A 20,458-nucleotide genomic window follows, 5' to 3' on the forward strand; every position below is an offset into this window, starting at 1 on the left:
TACTGTGATTTGTACCCAAATGAATAAAAATGCAATCATTTATTCTTGTGCATTTTGCCAAGTTAGGAAAAAAAAAAACTGCAATTCATTCAATTGCACTAATTTAGACTGCTAGGAAGAGGGGAGGTTTAGAGAAAAGAAAAAAGAAGCTTTTAAGGTATCTGACACAGCTAGCTAGTAGGGCTATTTAAGAACTGCCGAACATAACAACCAAGTGGGGGTGGAGGTGGGAGGGGTGGGACGGAGCGGAATCCACACTTCCAGAGCATCCCAGGCTTGTTCCCAACTCGCCTGGTTCTTGGCAGAAGCCAGCCAGGGGGGTCTGGAAGCCGGAGAACCCTCACCAGGCCACCTCGGGTTTGTTGGGGACGTGTACTGATTTCTGCTAAACAAACGGCTGCACTTTGCCCTTTAGAGACTCCCGGAAGGAACTTCGAGGAAACTGGGTGAGCTGGAACCTCAAAAAAAAAAATAAATAAAGGGGGAGAAATGTTCATCTCTACGGTATCTTTCTCCCGCGAGGTTACAAACACTTCTTAAACACAACCCTTGATGTTGGTGTTCCGCGAGTTCTAGCTCTGAGAAAGCTGGCCGTGATGAGCTCCTTGTAGGGAGGGAGTTGAAGAAGGGGCAGAGTTTTACAGAGTGAACTCTACAACAAAGAGTTAAACCCTTCCCCCGCAACCTCAGAGGTGAGCGTCGCCCCCCCACCCCCCTATTTTTTTTTTGGCTTTCTACTGCGCAACCAAACTGCACGAGCTCGGACAATCATGGCCGTCGCATCCCTTGCCTGTCAACTTAACAGACACTTTCAGCAGCCTATAATAACTTCGAGCTTCTCAACCATCAACCAATTACAACTAGAGCTTGGTCTAGGACGCTTCAGGTCTGGGCGGGGGCGAATAACAGATCCAGGAAAAGGGGCGGTCAAGAGGCGATGATAGGCGGGTAAAGTAAGCCAATCAGAACACACGGCCGCCGCCCCACAGCCCAATGGATAGGTCGGAAGTATGAAACAGGGTGGGCCTGTTGTCATGGGGGAGGTGGTGGCGCTTGGTGGCTACTGGCGGCCGAGGTAGAAGCAGTGGCGCTGGAGTTGGCCGGGGCCAGCGGCAGGTGAGTGCCGGTAACGCGGACCTGAGAGCTGGGGGCCGTGGCGGAGCAGAAACTGGCTCTGCGCTCTGGAGGCGGGAGCTGAAAGAAGGGGGCCTGGACTGCGGGCCGGGTCGGGGCCGGGGCCAAGGCGGAGGCGGCGGCGGCGGCGGTGGCTGCGAGTTCGCGCTGACTGGGCTGGTGGGAGAATGGCCCGGCTCCTGGCGGTGGAGTTGGCGTTGGGGAGGTAGGCTGGCGCCGGACCCAAGCGGGTCAGGCCAGCAGGTCCCTTGGGACGGCGAGTTGCTCGGGTCTGGGGCACTGACTGGCGGCCGGCGTGTGCGGGGTCGGTGCCTGAGGAGACGGGAGCGGCTGGGGTCCCACGGAGAGGGTACCCCGGGGCGACCCGTAACGACCTGGCCCGAGGGTGGGGTCGCTTGGGAATACCCTGGGCAGGTCGGGGGTGAGGATGAAGGGGAACCCGGGAAACCCGCCGGCGACCCTTGCGGAGAGAACGGGGGCGGGGGGTGCCCGGGAAACTGGGAGTGGCCCCGGTCGGAAAGAGACGGGGAGGGGACGACCGAGGGCGGGGGTGGCGGGGAGCGGCCCGGGGCCGAGACGGGGAGCGGGGTGGGGGCCCTCCTGGGAAAGGGTCCCCGGAGAAAGGCTGCAGGGGAGGAGGGTCGGACGGGTGGAGACCTTGAACTGCTGGGGCGAGGGGAATCGGAGCGCCCTGCCCCCATAGCTGGGCCGGGAGAGGAGACCCGAGAGTGGACTAGCAGCTCCGGGGACTGAGGATCCCCGGGGAACCGGGAAAGAAGTCCTCGTGCCGCAGCTCAGGCTCGAGGCTGGGGCGGGGGTCCAGCGGGGAGGTGCAAGTTCCCTTGGTTGGAGAGGAGTCCGGCAAAATGGGGTCCAGGTGGGCGGGGGTGGGAAGGGAGAAGTGGTTTCCCTGTAGGAAGGGAGGAGATAGGATGAGAAAGTTCCCCGGGAGAGTGGTCTGGTGGAAACTGGCCAGGACAGTAAACGCGAGAAATCAGCAGAGGGGCCAGTGTTGGGTTCTTCTGAAAAGTGATAGGTTCTAAGGTTTTCAGAAGCAGAAGAAACTTCAGCTTCTACTTAATACTAAGGTGCCCTCCGAGGCCGCAGCAAAGAGCCTAAAAGCAAGTTTAAGTGGCTTGCATTCCGGTGCCTTAGAAGAGAAATTTGTTCTAGCGTGACGGCAGTAATGTTAGAAAATAAGGACAGTGACAGGATGGGGGTTTAAGAGGAAAAGGGGAGGAGTGGCTGAAGGAAGGGAGGAGAACTGGGAACTAAATCCGAGAATATTCTTGTCGAGGGCAGGCAGACCCTGCTAAATTGAAAATGTGTTTGAATGCTAGCTCCGCCACTTCCCTTGGCCAGCTTAGCCTCTGCTGTTTCCTTGTCTGTATAAAAGGGGTAGTAATAGTTCCTACCTCACTGGTTTTGTTTTCATCTATTTATTTTTACATGAATGAGTATTTGTAGAACTTTTAGAATAGTTATTGGCACATAGTAAGCACTGTGTATTGTTAAACAGGCGATAAAGGTCCGGGGTCTTGCATGCTTGCATGTGAAGCACCTGGAGGGCTTGGTAATACACACTGCTGGACCCCACCTGTGGTTTTTGATGCGGGAGGGCTGGGCTGAGGCCCAGGAATTTGTATTCCTCTCAGGTGATGCTTATGTGGGTTAAGCGGACCACTGTTTAAGAACTTGCTTTAATGAAAATAGTAATAATGTGGCAGCCCTGAAATGCCTGCCCATCCTGTTAAAGAGGCAAGTTGCAAAAAGGATCCTGCTGTAAAAGATATCCATTTTTAAGCCTCGATTTTTCAAGCTGTGGGTCATAATTTATTAGAAACTTATAAAATCAATTTTGTGGGTTACCACCAGCATTGAAAATAAAATGAATTAGATCAGAGTAGGCCAGCATTTGAGCTTGGTAAGGAAAAGTGTTGTTTTGAGCTTTTCTCGTAAACGTATGTCACAATATAAAGTGACTTATACAGTTAAACAAATGTTTAAAAAACTATTTCGAGCCACTCAGTGTATTGAAAGCAACCCTCTAATACCTAGGAATTGGACTTATTATTTTTCTTTCTGTGATAATTCTTAAGTGGTTATACGTTCCGTTAAATTTTTTCAATTTTTGAGTTGCATTCTCCTGTGTTTGTCTTATCACATATTGTGCTGTGCTTCTGACCCTGGAACTTCTTTTGAATGTTGAGAATCTTTGGCATGAGGACTTGAGAGAGCTTGAAGCAGAAATTGAGTGGTGTTTCTCAAATGTGATCTACTTTTGTTTCACTTGTGCCCTTTTGTTCACCCTTTCTTATCACTTTAAAGCACTGTCTGTAAAATACCTAAGGGTGTACAGACATATTAATGGTAACAACACTGAAATGAACCAGTTTGAGAACATTTCATGTATAGAAAATAAGCAAAAACAAAATAAGAAACATTTTAAGAGAGAAGAGTGAAAAGTTATTTCCTTTTTAGACAGTAAAGGCGTTTTAAAGATTTCTTGGCCTTACACTAATATAAAATGAAGGTATTTTTAAGTGAACTGGATATACAGTTTCTAGGTTTTTGTGGAGAGGAAATAGTGATAATACTTGACAACCAAATGCACCTGGGATAGACGTGTAACTACAAAGTAAGCTGTTTATTAAGCAGGCACTTTTGTTTTGATGTTTTTCTCCCCTGGGAGTGAATTGGATGTGGTATACGCTGTAAATTTCACTAGCCCAAAAAACCCAAATGCAACCAATACTTATTTAAAGCCATAGGAAAATATGTGTGTCTTTTGCTACTCATGGTTTGAGTTTTCTTTACTGAAAACTAGATGGTTTATTTGAAAACTATATGGTGTTGCTTTAGATCCGTGCTAATAGATAAAAGAACAGAGAAAGCAATTTTGAAAACTGAAAGAGGTGCTTGCAAGTCTTTAACCTACGAGATTATGTAACCCTTTCATTAATGTTTTATGAAATTGTGAAGAAACTGCTGGTGTAGTGTTACATCAGGATTTTTGCATATTTTCTCTCAAAAATAATTTTCAATTATATTTCAGGTTTTTATATTTAAAATTTTTATTTTTTGGAAGACTACAAAATATAATCATCACATGTTTGAGTTCAAAAGCAGAAGCAATCTTTTCACAAAACAAATTCACTGATTTTTTTCCATGACAAACATTATAAGGATGAAAGTTTTTGATTCTTTGCATTGAGTTAAATGGAGTACCCCTACCACTGGATTTTTTTTTTTTTTTTAAGATTTTATTTGTTTATTTGAGAGGTAAAGTTAGAAAGAGAGAGGCCTTCCATCTGCTGGTTCACTCCCCAGATGGCCACACGGGCCGGAGTTGGGCTGATCTGAAGCCAGGAGCCAGGAACTTCTTCCAGGTTTCCCACATGGGTGCAGGAGTCCAAGCACTTGGGCTGTGTTCTACTGCTTTCCCAGGCCATTGGGGAGAGCTGGATCGGAAGAGGGAGCAGCTGGGACTAGAACTGGTGCCTATAGGAATGCTGGCACCACAGGTGGAGGCTTAGCCCACTATGCCACAGTGCTGGCCCATAGAATGGTTATTCTTCAAGTCATTGCATAATTATATAGATCATTCAGTTTTATGCAAAATGATGGAAGAATGTGAAATTTTAATCAACTATAGGAAAAATATAAAAGTTAATTCTTCATAATTGTGAACATTGAGCAATTTGATCACTTTTAATGAATAGACTTTTAATAATTTGACATATCCATCTGTAACTTATTCATATTTATCTAAAAATGCTTTTGATTATCCTTATTTTACATAAGGCTTTATTAATCTGTGGTTGATAGTGTTTTTTAAATCTCAAACTGTTTGCTCCAAACTATATTATTTAATGAGACTATTTTACATATCAAAATTAATTCAGGTAAATGATTTTTTAAAATAGAAGTCCTGGGACTGGTGCTGTGGCATACAGGGTAAAGCTGACGCCTGCAGTGCTGGTATCCCATATGGGTGCTGGTTTGAGTCCTGGTTGCTCTACTTCTGATCCAGCTCTCTGCAATGTCCTGGGAAAGCAGTAGAAGGTGGCCCAAGTCCTTGGGCCCCTGCACCAGCATAAGAGACCTGAAAGAATCTGCTGGCTCCTGGCTTCGGATTGGCACAGCTCCAGCCGTTGGGGCCAATTGGGGAGTGAACCAGTCGATGGAAGACCTCCTCTCTCTCTGTCTCTCCTCGTTCTGTGTAATTCTAACTTTTAAATAAATCTTTAAAAATAAATAAATAAAATAGAAGTCCTGTTAATACTAGTTAAGTTTATTTTCTCTTAAAGATGTCTGTTCTTCTTTAAAATAGCTTCTGATGTGTTTTTTCTGCTTGCTGCCTTCAACCACCCATATAATAAGTACTAATGGAAATGTTGGTGTCTGAAAATCTAGTTCTATAAAGGTATTTAACCCCTATATTCTGGTTTCTAGTCCCGGTCGGAGTGCTGGATTCTGTCCCGGTTGCTCCTCTTTCAGTCCAGCTCTCTGCTGTGGCCCAGAAAGGCAGTGGAGGATGACCCAAGTGCTTGGTCCTGCACCTGCATGGGAGACCAGGAGAAGCACCTGGCTCCTGGCTTCGGATCAGTGCGGTGTGCCAGCCACAGCAGCCACTTGGGGGGTGAACCAACGGAAAAAAGACCTTTGTCTCTGTCTCTCTATTTCTCACTAACTCTGCCTGTAAAAAAAAAAAAAAACAAACAAACCCTATATGTGGGTTTTAGTTTGTTTCAAGAATGTTTATCAAAAAGATTACCAAGTAAATTTATTACCTTTAAAATAAAGTAGTTTCTATGATAGTTCTTGAAAAGGTACATTTTGGTTTTGGACTTTCCAAAACACATCTATTGTGTTTTAATAAATTTTATTTCTACAGAATAGATGTTGAATTCTTCCAATTTCTGATTCTGATTTGTTTCCTTGATAGAACTACGGAACAATATACTCCTTAAATTAAATTTTTTTTCTATTTTTCATCTTGACATTATGGTAAGTCCTTAGTTTCAAAGAATATTTATTTTAGTAATGTACCACATTGTAAATTTCATTATTAGAAGTATAAATACTAAATAAAGCCTTAGGATGTATGTTCAGATGTGCGATAAAGGTGATGAATAGGGTGTCATTTAAGAAAATATTGCCATGTATTTAGGTGATATAAAATTTGCACTTGGGCATCTTAAGACAAAAAGATTGAATCTAAGGCAGGATGAGAATACTGACATGTGCTTAAAGGAGGAGTCTGGAGGAACTGCAGGAAGTGTGTCTAGAGCAGTGAGTGGTTCTTGGCAGGTTTCCTGGAGTGACATATGTAAGGGAGGATGATCCTATTCACAACATTCTCCTGTGGACTTATTCTTAGTTCTCTGCAGTTTCTCTTGCTTGCTGTAACTCTTCCTTTATTTTCTTCCACTCAAGAAAATCATATCAGAACACAAGGAAATAGACTTAAGAAGTGCTAGTCCTAGAGGATAAGAGCTTGGACAAAACCGTGTAGACTTAGATGGCAGTTCAACACGTCTCTCTGCTCTTGCAACACTTGGGAATAGTTCCCCAGCATAACTAGATCAAGCCTTCTCACTTGTCTACTATAGTAGAGTATGGAATTAGGAAGAGATCCTCACATCATTAAAAAAAACTTTTTCCCCCATTTTATCTGAAAGGTGCAGAGACAGAGAAAAAGGTATCTTCCATCCACTGGTTCCCTCCCCAAATAGCCCTACCTGCCAAGTCTGTGTCAGACCAAAGCCAGGAGCCAAGAACTCCATACATGTCTCACGTGGATGACAGGGGCCCAGGCACTTGGACCTGGTGCTGCTGCTTTCCCAGGCACATTATCAGGAAGCTAGATTGGAAGAAGAATAGCCTGGACTCAGACTGACACTCCGATACAGGATGATGGTGTCTCCCAGTGGTAGCTTAATTTACTACACCGTAATATCAGCCCCAGGCATCTTTAACTGCTGTGCCAAACGCATCCCTCCACCCACCAATCATTTTAAATGGATTAAATGGGGAGCTGTTATATTAGAAATTAATGTTAAGTGACTTCCCTTCTTTCTCTACCAGAACTACTTCTTCCCCACTTGCTTGCTGAAACCTTAAGTTCTTTTAACAAAGATCAAAGTCTTGAATTCTCTGATTTGATAGCAAAATCTCAATTCTGGTGACCTGGTTTTATTAAAATACATATGATTAACTCAGAAAATGATTCTGTTATCATATTTTTTTTTTCCGGCTAGTGAAGGATTGAAGGTGGTAGAATACTATTTGACTCTCAATAAAGTTAGTGTCAGGAACACAGAAATCAGCTAAATTCATAATATTGTTTAAGATAGAGCTTGGTTACCTTTGACTTTGGTAAAGTAAAAGTGATACTTTTCTGGTCAGCTATGCACATGTATAGCTCAAGTACATTTCAGTTGTATTATGTAGATAATTTGTGACGGTTTATTTACTTATATTTTAATAAAACCGGCTTTGTTATAAGGAACTCCTGTTCTTTAATCATCATAAGCTTAAAAATTTATTTTTATTCTTATTTAATTGAAAGGTAGAGAGAGAAAGAAGGATAGGCAAATAGAGATCTTCGATCTGCTGGTTCACTTCCCAGATGCCTGCAACAGCTGAGGAGCCAGGAATTCAACCCACAAGGGTGGCAGGAACCCAGTCCCTTCAGCCATCACCTACTGTCTTCGAGGGTGTGCATCAGCAGCAAGCTAGAATAAGGAGAGCCAGGACCTGAACCCAAGTACTCTGATGTGGGAGGTGGATATCTCAAGTGTCTTTTTTTTTTTTTCTTTTTTAAGATTGTTTTGTATTTATTTAAAAGGCAGAGTTAGAGGCAGAGGCAGAGAGAAAGAGGTCTTCCTTCCACCTGATCACTCCCCAGGTGGCTGCAACTGAAGCCAGGAGCTTCCTCTGGACCTCCCACATGGGTGCAGGGGCCGAGGACTTGGGCCATCTTCTACTGCTTTCCCAGGCACATCAGTAGGGAGCTGGATTGGAAGTGGAGCAGCCAGGACTCAAACTGGTGCCCATATAGGATGCTGGCACTGCAGATGGTGGCTTTACCTGCTACACCACAGTGCTGGCCCGTTAAGTGTCTTAACTGCTGTGCCAAATGCCTGCCCCAGCTTTTTCTATTGTTAGTTTTTTAGATCTAGGATTTCACAGAACTACAGAACAAAGTGATGATGACAGAAGTATATTTTTAACTACCATATCGTGAAATTGGAAAAGGAATCATTGTGTCTAGAGAAAAACATAAAATGGATGAAGGCCAAGTTTTTAAAAATTTTGTATTTTATTTTATTTGAGAGAGAGAGAGAGATAGAAAGATGGAGAGAGAGAGGTCTTTGATCTGCTGCTTTACTTCCCAAATGCTCAGAACTGCCAGGGCAGGGCCAGGTCAAAGCCAAGAGCTGGGAACTTCTGGGTCTCCCACATGGGTGGTAGGGACCCAAGTACTTTAGTTATTATCTGGTATACATTAAAAGGAAACTGGATCTAAAGCAGGGTAGCCAGAACTCAAATCAGGCACTTTGGTACCGGATATAGGCATCCTAATCTTCAATTTACCCACTGTGCTAAACACTTGCCCCAAAGTCCAGATTTTATAATTATGTGATCATGCTTTTGAATTATAACTGTATTATGTATTTAAAAAAATTGATTGACATGAAAGGAAGAGAGAGAGAGAGGAAGGCAGACAGAGATCCGCACATTCTCTTCACAAATGCCCACAACAACTGGGGCTGGGCCACACCCAAACTAGTAATTCAGAACTCAGTCTGGATCCACTAAGTGGGTGGCTGGGTTCCAGCCACTTGAGCTATCACCTACTACTTCCCAGTGAATGCATAGCAGGCAGATGGATCAAAGTGGAGGCAGGACTTGATTTCAGGCCCGTTATGGGATGGACATCCCAAGTGGTCCTGCCCTCAGGTGAATTTTTTAAACTTTAAAGGCTAGGCTAAGTTCAGAGCAGTGTTGGTTTTTTATTCATAAAGTGTTTGTTTTAATTTCATTTTCATTTATTTTCAAAGATTTATTTATTCATTTGAAAGGCAGAGTTGGAAACAGAGGGAGAGAAAAAAGAGATTTCCGTCTGCTGGTTTATTCCCTGAATGGCCAGGACAGCCAGGGCTAAGCCAGGCCAGGCTGAAGCTCAGAGCCAGGAACTTAATCCAAGTCTCCCACATGGGTGGCAGGAGTACAGGTATTCATGCCATTTTCTGTTGCTTTCCCAGGTGGATTAACAGGGAGCTAGAATGGAAGTAGAGAGAGGCTGGGACTTGAACCAGTGTTCACATGGGATGTTGACGTTACAGGTGGTGGCTTAACCCTGTGTCACAATGGTGGCCCCTCATTTTTATAAAATGATTTTTTTTACAAAATATTTTCATTTTATTTATATATAGAGAGAGAGATGGAGACAGAGATCTTCCTTTGTCTTGTTCACTTGCCAAATGCCTGCAGTGGCCAGGGCTGTACCAGGCTGCAGCCAGGAGCTTAGAACTCCATCTGGGGCGCTCATATTGGTGGCTGGACCCTAGGACTTGAGCCACCTCCCAGGGTGCACGTTAACAGAAGCTGCACTGGAAGTAGAGTAGCTGGAACTTGAAGCAGGTGCCCTGATAGAGATGTGGGCATCCCAAGCAGAAGCTTAACTACTGTGCAAAATGTGTGCCTGTGTTGTTTGACTATTTGCTCTATTTGTGTGTGCCGAAAATTCAGCTATTACTAGTTGTGGGGTCAGCAAGATATTTTGGATTTCACAATGATTTGTCATACATAAAAATTCTCAGCCTACTCTTTTTTTTTTTTAAAGATTTATTTTATTTGAAAGATTAAAGATTATTTTTATTCGAAAGTCAGATTAAAGATTTATTTACTTGAGAGGAATGTTACAGTCAGAGGGACAGAGAAGTCTTGCATCTGCTGGTTCACTACCCAAATGAGCCAGTCTGAAGCCAGGAGCTTCATCTGGGTCTCCCACATTGGTGCAGGGACCCAAGCATTGGACCATCTTTCACCGCTTTCTCAGGCCATCAGCAGGGAGCTGGATCGGAAGTGGAGCAGCCAAGACTTGAACTGGCATCCATATGGGATGCTGGCACTGCAGGCTGTGGCTTAACTTGCTGCACCACAGCACTGGCCCTCTAGAACCTACTTTTTTTAAGAGTCTAATGCTCAGGGCCAATGCTGTGGCATAGTGGGTAAAGCCATAGGAGCACAAATTCAAGCCCCGGCTGCATCACTTCTTTTTTTTTTTTTTTTTTTTTTGACAAGCAGAGTGGATAGTGAGAGAGAGAAAGGTCTTCCTTTTTGCCGTTGGTTCACCCTCCAATGGCCGCCGTGGCCGGCGCGCTGCAGCCAGCGCACCGCGCTGATCCGAAGGCAGGAGCCAGGTGCTTCTCCTGGTCTCCCATGGGGTGCAGGGCCCAAGTGCTGTGCACTGCCGGGCCACAGCAGAGAGCTGGCCTGGAAGAGAGGCAACTGGGGTAGAATCCGGCGCCCCAACTGGGACTAGAACCCAGTGTGCCGGCGCCGCAGGCAGAGGATTAGCCTATTGAGCCGCGGCGCCGGCAAATCTTTTAAAAAAATAAATTTTCTTGGTGAAGCTTATGATGGATCAGCTGGAGCTGGGCCATTTGGGGAGTGAACCAGCAGATGGAAGACTTCTCTCTGCCTCTCTGTAACTCTGCCTTTCAAATAAAATAAATAAATCTTAAAAAATTTAAAAAAGAAGTCACACTCTATTGACTGAGCTATGGAACTTTTTAAAACATATATATATATATATATAAATAATTTATTTATTTGAGAGGTAGAGACACAGAGAAGGGGAGAGACAGAGAGAAAGGTCTTTTATCTGCTGGTTCACTCCCTAAATGGCCGCAACGGCCAGAGCTGGAATGATCTGAAGCCAGGGGAGCCAGGAGCTTCTTCTGGGTTTCCCATGTGGCTGCAGGGCCAAAGCATTTGGGCCATCTTCCACTGCTTTCCCAGGCCATCAGTAGAGAGCTAGATTGGAAGAGGAGTAGCCGGGACACAAACTGCACCCATATGGTATACTGGGCTGCAGGCAGAGGCTTAGCCCACTACATCACAGCGTCAGCCCTAAAATATATTTTAACATCCTTGTAATTGTTTGAAAGCAGTTTAAAAGAGCTGAAAAATATTCCATTAGTAGATATGTCATTTATGCAGCTAATTTCCATAAATGTTCGCATTTAGGTTATTTGCTTCCAACTATTATAAACAAAACTTTAGTGAATATTGCTAAATATAAATCGTTCACATTTCTATATTCTAGAATAGGTTCCTGTAAGTGTAAATATCAAGTCAAAATGTATTAATATTTCTAGGATTGTATTTTTTTAGAGGTTTATTTATTCATTTGAGAGGCAGAGGCAGAGATAGAAATCTTCCATCTGCTGGCTCACTCCCCAGATGGCTGCAACAGCTGCAGCTGGGCTGATCCAAAGCCAGGAGCCAAGAACTTCTTCTGTGTCTCCCACATGGGTGCAGGTATCTAAGACTGGGGCATCTTCTATTGCTTTCCCAGGCTGTCAGCAGGGAGTTAGATTGGAAGTGGAGCAGCCAAGGCTTGAACCAGCTCCCATATGACAGAGGCTTGACCTGCTATGCCAAATGCCGGCCCTAGTTCTTCCACTTGCTGATCCAGCTTCCTGCTTATGTGCCTGGGAAAGCAGTGGAGTATGGCCCAAGAACCTGACCCCAGTCACCTATGTGGGAGGCTCAGATTGAGTCCCCTGGTTACTGGTTTTGGCCAGGCCCAGACCTGGCTGTTGAAGCTATTTTGGGAATGAACAGACGATCTCTCTCTGTGTCTGTCTGTTGGTCTGCATTGGATGCTCTGCCGTGGATTTTTTCAGCTGGCATTGGTTCTAAATTTGGAACATTGCAAAACTTGTGGTTCCTGCAACACAAAAGAAAAGGAATTTGGGAAGTTCACCAAAGAGGGTTTCGATAGTGCACAGAGAGGGAAGTTTGGATAGTGTAGACTGGGCTGTCATGTGGGCCTGCTGCAGCTGCTGCACCAGCACACCATGGCTTCCACACAGCCAGAACAGTCATGCTGCTGACTGTACTATGCCACTGGTGGGTGGGGTAGGGGAGCATGATGGTGCTGTCGAACCTCAGTTCCTCTTGCTTTTCGTGCCCCCCTGCCTATATCACTATGGTGTTAGGATAATAGGAAAATCTTTTGTGATCTTGTTGGTGAAGACCATGCTTAGGGTTGATATAGGATTATGGGGACTGGAGTTTGGAATAGTGGCTGCAATCCTTCTTCTTTTTTTTTTTTTTAAAGATTTATTTATTTATTTGAAAGTCAGAGTTACACAGAGAGAGGAGAGGCAGAGAGAGAGAGAGAGAGAGAGAGAGGTTTTTCATCTGATGGTTCACTCCCCAATTGGCTGCAATGGCCGGAGCTTTGCTGATCCGAAGCCAGAAGCCAGGAGCTTCTTACGGGTCTCCCACACTGGTGCAGGGGCCCAAGGACTTGGGTCATCTTCTACTGCTTTCCCAGGCCATAAAGCCGGATCGGAAGAGGAGCAGCCGGGTCTTGAACCGCCGCCCATATGGGATGCTAGCGCTTCAGGCGAGGGCGTTAACCCACTGCGCCACAGCACTGGCCCCTGCAATCCTTCTTGACACCAACACCTCCTATTAGAGTGCCTGGGTTTGAATCCTCATTCTACTTCCAGTCTAGCTTGTTGCTGATGTGCATCCTGGGAGGTAGCAGGTGATGGCTCAAGTATTTGAGTACCTGCCGTTCACATGGGAGACCTGGTGAAGTCATGGCTCCTGACTTCAGCCTGGTCCAGGCTATTGAAAACATTTGGGGAGTGAACTAGTGGATGGAAGATCTCTCTTTTTCTTCCTTACAAGGATAAACAAACTAAAAACAGTAAATTAGTATGAAGGACTAAAAGGAACCACTTGGGAGAACTGGATGTAGAACATTTCCTGCATGTGCAAAAACTGAAGTAGAAAGAACGTGACGTTTTTTTAGATTTTTTTTTTTTTAATTTATTTGGAAGGCAGAGAGGCAGAGGCAGAGGCAGAGAGAGAGAGAGAGAGAGAGAGATCTTCCATCCACTGGTTCACTCCCCAAATGGTCACAATGCACAATGGCCAGAGCTGGGCCGACCTGAAGCCAGGAACCAGGAGTTTCTTCCAGGTCTTCTACAAGGGTGCAGGAGCCCGGGGACTTGGGCCATCTTCTGCTGCTTTCCCAGGTCATTGCAGAGAGCTGGATTGGAAGTGGAGCAGGTGGGTCTCAAACTGGCGCCTGTATGGGATGTCGGTACTGCAGGTGGCTGTTACCTGTGCCACAGCGCCAGCTCTGAGCATGAAGTTTTGAAGTGAGGCTGGATATTGTGTGTGAGGAAGAGTAACTTTTTTTCTGGAAAACTTTTCTGGGACTTAAAAAGTTTACTTAATTTGTTTAAAAGATGGAGCTCTTCTATCCACTGGTTCACTCTCTAAATGCCCACAACAGTTAGGGTTGGGCCAGCTTGCAGCCAGGAGGCCAGAACTCCACTCAGGTCTCCCATGTACTTGAGTCATTTACATGCTGCTTCCCAGAGTGAGCATCAGCAGGAAGCTGGATTGGAATGGGTGTAGCTGAGACTTGAACCAGGCACTCAGATATGGCATGTGGGTAACCTGCTGTACCACACCACACCACACCCACACCCACACACACCCACACACACACTTTTATTTTTTTAAAAATTTATTTATTTTACTTGAAAGTCAGAGTTACACAGAGAGAGGAGAGGCTGAGAGAGAGAGCGCTTTCATCTGACATCTGATGGTTCACTCCCTAATTGGCCGCAGCGGCCGGAACTGTGCCAGTCTGGAGCCAGGAGCCTCTTCTGGGTCTCCCACGTGGGTGCAGGAGCCCAAGTACTTGGGCCATCTTCTGCTGCTTTCCCAGGCCACAGCAGAGAGCTGGACAGGAAGTGGAGCAGCCGGGTCTTGAACCAGCACCCATATGGGATGCCGGTGCTTCAGGCCAGGGCGTTAATCTGCTGTGCCACAGTGCTGGCCCCTACATTTTTATTTTTAATGGAATTTTTTTTCTCCCCTAAGAGGCAGAGACAGAGATACAGAGATAGAATCAATGAATTTCCTATTCATTGGGACTTGGAGCCAGGAAGCAGAGTGCAATCCAGGTCTCCCATGTGGGTGAAAGAAGCCCAATCACTTGAGCCATCACTCCTGCCTCCCAGTATCTGTATTGATAGGAAGCTGGAGTTAGGAGCCAGAGCCGGGTATCAAACTCAGGAAGATTTTATTTAATTTTAAAGATTTATTATTTGAAAGAGTTAGAGAGGGGTAGAGACAGAGTATTTCCCTCCACTGGTTTATTCTCTGAATGACCCTAATGGCCAGGGCGGGGCCAGGCTGAAGCTAGAAGCCTCCCAGGTGGCTGCAAGGGCCCAAGCACTTGGGCTGTCTTCTGTTGCTTTTTCCAGACAATTAGCATGGAGCTGGATAGGAAGTGGAGCAGCCAAGATACAAACAGCCACTCATATAGGATGCCAGTGTTGCAGGTAGTTTTCACCTGTTATGCCACAATGCTATCCCTTAAAGATTTATTTATATATTTTTTAAAACGCAGAGTTACAGAGAGAGGGAGAGAGAAAGAAAGAGACCACCCACTGATTTTTTTTTCCCCCCCCAAATGACCTCAGTGCCAGTACTGGGCCAGGCCTAAGCCAGAAGCCTAGAACTCCATCTGGTCTCCCACATGAGTGGTGGCAGCCCAAGTACTACCATTGGACCATCTTCTGCTGTTTCCCAGGCGCATTAGCAGGGACCTAGATCAGAAGCAGAGAAGTGGAGACTCTTAATTGGGCTTTGCAGTCAGCAGCTTAACCCACTGTACCACAATGCTGGCTCCAAAGAGTAAATTTGAAGATGAGGTTAGACAAATATAAAGAGGCCAGATCATGCTATTTCTTGTATGTTGTAAGAGATTTAGATTTTATTCTAGACATGAGATGGCATTGGATTTTAAGCAGGGATTAACATAAATATGACTTACACATTTAAAGATAATTTTCATCACTATCTGATCATTAGGGAGCAAGAGGGAAAGCAGGAAGAGTAGTTTAGAAGGGTGATGGAATCAGAGTAGATGTAGTTGGGTTTAAGATAAATTTCAGAGGGCTAGTGCAGCGGGTTAAAGCCTCAGTCTGCAACGCTGGCATCCCATGTGGGCAGTGGTTTTAGTCCCTATTGCCCAATTCCAATTCAGTTCCCTGGGAATGCTGCCTGGGAAAGCAGCAGAGGATGGCCCAAGGGCTTGGGCCCTTGCATCCATGTGGGAGACCTAGAAGAGGCTCCTGGCTTTGGATCAGTTTAGCTCTGGCCATTGCAGCCATTTGGGGAGTGGACCGGTGGATGGTCTTTCTCTCTGTCTCTACCTCACTCTGTAACTTTTTCAAATAAATAAAATAAATCTTAAAATAAGTTTCAGGACCCGGCATTGTGGTGTAGTAGGTTAAGCCTCTGTCTGTGGCACTGGCAACTCATATGGGCACCGGTTCCTGTCCCAGCTGCTCCATTTCCAATCCAGCTCTCTGCTATAGCCTGGGAAAGCAGTGGAAGATGGCCCAAGCGTTTGGGCCCCTGCACGCACTTGGGAGACCCAGAAGCTCCTGGTTTCAGATCGGCCCAGCTCCGACTGTTTCAGCCATTTGCAGAGTGAACCAGCAGATAGAAAAACGTTCTGTCTCTCCCTCTTTTTGTCTTTAACTCTTCCTCTCACAAAAATAAATAAATCTTTCTTCAAAAAGATAAGTTTTCATGATGGAATTTCAAGATTTATTGATAGACTTGATTGGAAAGAGGAAAAAGGAATAAAGGGTTATTCTTAAGTTTCTGGTATGATATTTATTGAGATAAAGGACTGGAGAAATTAATTTTTTTTTTTTTTTTAGAGAATGGGGACCATTATTTTGGATCTGTAAATTTCTAGGAGATATATACATAATAATGTTGCAGTGTGGAAGGCTGAAATTTAAGGAGAGGCCCTGCTGGAATTTGTTATTATATAGATGGGATTGCGAACCATGAGGAGAGGGTGATACAGCTTTCTGGTCCTGAGCTTGGAGGCAAGGGAAGTGACTTTATGTAGGTGAAACCAGGGTGTGTGATGTCATGGAAGCCAAGAAAGGACAGGAAAATAGCATCCAGTGGATTTGTCAAAATGGAAATTGTGGGGCAAGTATTGTGGCATAGCAGATAAAGCCGCCACCTGTGACGCTGGCATCCCATATGAGTGCCAGTTCATGTCCTGGCTGCTCTACCTCCATTTCAGCTCCCTGTTAATGGCCTGGGAGAGCAGCAGAAAATGGCTCAAGTGCTTGGGGCCCCCACTCCCATGTGGAGGACCCGGATGAAGCTCCTAGCTTCAGCTTGGCCCAGTGCTTATGGTGCAGCCATCTGGGGAGTGAACTAGCCAATGGAAGCCCTCTTTCTGTCTCTTCCTTTCACTGTAGCTCTTTCAAATAAATAAATGAATAAATAATTAAGTAAGTAAATCTTTTCTTAAAAAAATTATGATCTTTGTTTGATTATTCTCTGTATGTCCCTCCAGATCCGTTTTTCCTCTTTTCCCTGCTTTGTGCCTCTCAGGAAGCTAAATGCTGTGGATTATATCACATAGGCTTCTTTGCCTTTGGCTTTGGGTTGCATTCAACCAGTGGAAGTACTACTGACAGGAGATTGGATAGTGGAAGGAAAAAGAGGTCAGGTTATTATTCCTTTTTTCTCCTTACCCAGCTGCAGTTTAGGCAGAGACAGCATTCTTCTACCTATGACTTCAAGGTCCCTTTTCTACCACTATAGCTTTTTCTGCTTTCAGTAACCTCAGTCTTGGGGTGTAGGGGAAGTATTGGCTTCCAGAGTGCTAATTCCTGGACACTATATCATCTCTTTTTGGGTCCATTAATCTTTTTTTTTTTTTTTTTTAAACAGGCAGAGTGGATAGTGAGAGAGAGAGACAGAGAGAAAGGTCTTCCTTTTTGCCGTTGGTTCACCCTCCAATGGCCGCTGGGGCCGGCGCATCTCGCTGATCCGAAGCCAGGAGCCAGGTGCTTCTCCTGGTCTCCCATGCGGTTGCAGGGCCCAAGGACTTGGGCCATCCTCCACTGCCTTCCCAGGCCATAGAAGAGAGCTGGCCTGGAAGAGGGACAACCAGGATAGAATCCGGCACCCTGACCGGGACTAGAACCCGGTGTGCCGGCGCTGCAAGGTGGAGGATTAGCCTGTTAAGTCATGGCGGGCCGGGTCCATTAATCTTGCCCACACCTTTGTAAATAGTCTCTGTTAAAGTCTTCATTGTCCCTTTAACTGTGTCACCTGCTTAAATGTGTTTAGGAGGCAGTTTCAGTGAATTTGTAGAGTTGGATCAATTTGGAGCAGGTTAAATGAAAGGTTAGGAATTAGAGGTTATCAGCCAGCGCCATGGCTCAACAGGCTAATCCTCCGCCTTGCAGCTCCAGCACACAGGGTTCTAGTCCCAGTCGGGGCACCGGGTCCTGTCTCGGTTGCCCCTCTTCTAGGCCAGCTCTCTGCTGTGGCCCGGGAGTGCAGTGGAGGATGGCACAAGTGCTTGGGTCCTGCACCCCATGGGAGACCAGGATAAGCACCTGGCTCCTGCCTTCGGATCAGCGCGGTGCGCTGGCCGCAGTGTGCCGGCCGCGGCGGCCTTTGGAGGGTGAACCAATGGCAAAGGAAGACTTTTCTCTCTCTCTCTCTCTCTCACTGTCCACTCTGCCTGTAAAAAAACAAAAACAAAAAAAAAAAGGAGTTAGAGGTTGTGAGAGCTGATATATTTTTGAGAAGTTGACTTACAAAGGGAAACTGAGAGATGTGGAAGAAGGTGGACTGTAGGGGAATGTGGGAAATGATGGGCGATTTTTCAAAATATAAGTCTAGGAGTTTTTAGCATATGTTTACATAAAGATGGAAATGATCCTGTGGAAGAGGGAAGATTAATGGTACAGGAGAGTGGATTATGGAAGGAAGGAAAAAATTTTTTTAAAGATTTATTTATTTTTTTTATTTTTATTTATTTATTTTTTTAATTTTTGACAGGCAGAGTGGACAGTGAGAGAGAGACAGAGAGAAAGGTCTTCCTTTTGCCGTTGGTTCACCCTCCAATGGCCGCCGCGGTAGGCGCGCTGCGGCCGACGCACCGCGCTGATCCGATGGGAGGAGCCAGGTGCTTCTCCTGGTCTCCCATGGGGTGCAGGGCCAAGGACTTGGGCCATCCTCCACTGCACTCCCTGGCCACAGCAGAGAGCTGGCCTGGAAGAGGGGCAACCGGGACAGGATCGGTGCCCCGACTGGGACTAGAACCCGATGTGCCGGCACCGCAAGGCGGAGGATTAGCCTAGTGAGCCGCGGCACCGGCCAAAGATTTATTTATTTAATAGCCAGAGATTTAGAGAGAGAGAGAGAGAGAGAGGGAGAGACAGAAAGATCTAACATTGGCTGGTTCACTCCCCAAATAACTGCAATGACCAAGGCTGGGCCAGGCTGAAGTCAACAACTTCATTTGGATCTGCCACATGAGTACAAGGGCCCAAGTACTTGGCCAGTCTCTGCTGGTTTCCCAGGCATATTAGCAGGGAGCTGGATCAGAAATGGAGCGGCTGGCACTGGTGCTGTGGTGGAGCAGGTAAAGCCGCCACCTGCAGTGCTGGCATTTCATGTGGGTGCTGGTTTAAGTCCTGGCTGCCCCACTTCCAATCCAGCTCTTTGCTATGGCCTGGGAAAGCAGTAGAAGATGGCCCAAGTCCTTGGGCCCCTGCACCCACGTGGAGACCCGGAAGAAGCTGTTGGCTTTGAATCAGCCCAGCTCTGGCCATTGTGGCCATTTAGGGAGTGAACCAGCAGATGGAAGACCTGGAAGACCTACCCCTCTCTCTCCCTGTCTCTTTCCCTCTCCCTCTCTTTCTCTCTCTGTGTAACTTTTTTTTTTTTTAAAGATTTATTTATTTATTTGAAAGTTAGAGTTAGACACACACACACACACACACAGAGGTCTTCCATCTGATGGTTCACTCCCCAAATGGCCACAATGGCCAGAGCAGAGCCGATCCAAAGCTAAGAGCTTCTTCTGGGTCTTCCACGCATGTGCAGGGACCCAAAGACTTCGGCCATCTTCTGCTTCCCCAGGCCACAGCAGAGAGCTGGATTGGAAGTGGAGCAGCCGGGACTTGAATCTATGCCCATATGGGATGCTGGCACTGCAGGCGGAGGCTTTATCCACTACGCCACAGTGCTGGTCCCAGGAAGGAAATCTTTAATTGAAAAAGAATACAAAGTGTAAGCTTTGGTAATAATCAGATGCTTACAGTGTTTTAAAACAAGAGAAAATAAATGACTGGTTTATTTAGGGGCTTATACATTTGGTTATAGAAAGAGTAGGAAGCTTCTTCCATCTGATTGCTAATTTTTTTTTTTCCCACAGGCAGAGTGAGATAGTGAGAGAGACAGAGAGAAAGGTCTTCCTTCGGTTGGTTCACACCCCCCCCCCCCAAATGGCCGCTACGGCCGGCGCACTGTGCCAATCCGAAGCCAGGAGCCAGGTGCTTCTTCCTGGTCTCCCATGCGGGTGCAGGGCCCAAGCACTTGGGCCATCCTTCACTGCTTTCCTGGGCCACAGCAGAGCTGTACTGGAAGAGGAGCAACCAGGACAGAATCTGGCCCCCCAACTGGGACTAGAACCCAGGGTGCCGGCGCTGCAGGTGGAGGATTAGCCTAGTGAGCCGCAGCGCCGGCTGCTAATTTTTTTTTTTAAGTTTTTTTTATTTACTTGAAAGGCAGAGTGACATAGAGAGATGGGGAGAGACAGAGAGAGAGGTATCTTCCGTTGGCTGACTTACTCCCCAAATGGTCACAATGGCCAGGGCTGGGCAAGGCCAAAGCAAGGAGTCAGGAACTCCATCTAGGTCTCTTATGTGGGTGACAGGGGCCCAAGTACTTGGACCATCTTCTCCTGTTTTCTCAGGCACGTTAACAGGGATGTGGATCAGAAGTGGAGAAGCCAGAACTTGAACTGGTGTTCCAGTATGAGATGCTGCTTAACCTGTTGCATCATGATACCAGCCCCTGCTTGCTATTTTCTTGATGAAAGAATCTTAAAGGGGTAGAAGTTGTAGGAAGTGACTGCGGTGAGTGGTGAAGGAATTCTCCAGCACTCAGACAAAGTGAGCAGAATTAGATTTATACACTGTAAGGGAGC

General features: G+C 45.9%; 1 protein-coding gene across 8 annotated transcripts in view; it reads left to right on the forward strand.

The window, feature by feature from the left end:
- Positions 1-1,018: 1,018 nt before the first annotated feature.
- Positions 1,019-20,458, forward strand: part of NUMB (NUMB endocytic adaptor protein) — a 174,068-nt gene continuing 154,628 nt past the window's right edge. For 6 of the 8 annotated variants that reach the window (XM_062181401.1, XM_062181408.1, XM_062181402.1 and 3 more), the window contains exon 1: positions 1,019-1,116. The gene's annotated coding sequence lies outside the window, so the exon portion shown is untranslated. Of the gene's footprint in view, positions 1,117-1,278; positions 1,340-20,224; positions 20,388-20,458 lie in introns of those variants that run through there. The other 2 variants (XM_062181403.1, XM_062181404.1) reach the window with 2 other exon arrangements.

The sequence above is a fragment of the Lepus europaeus genome, chromosome 22 (genome assembly GCF_033115175.1).
Source record: "Lepus europaeus isolate LE1 chromosome 22, mLepTim1.pri, whole genome shotgun sequence".
Taxonomy (NCBI): Eukaryota; Metazoa; Chordata; class Mammalia; order Lagomorpha; family Leporidae; genus Lepus; species Lepus europaeus.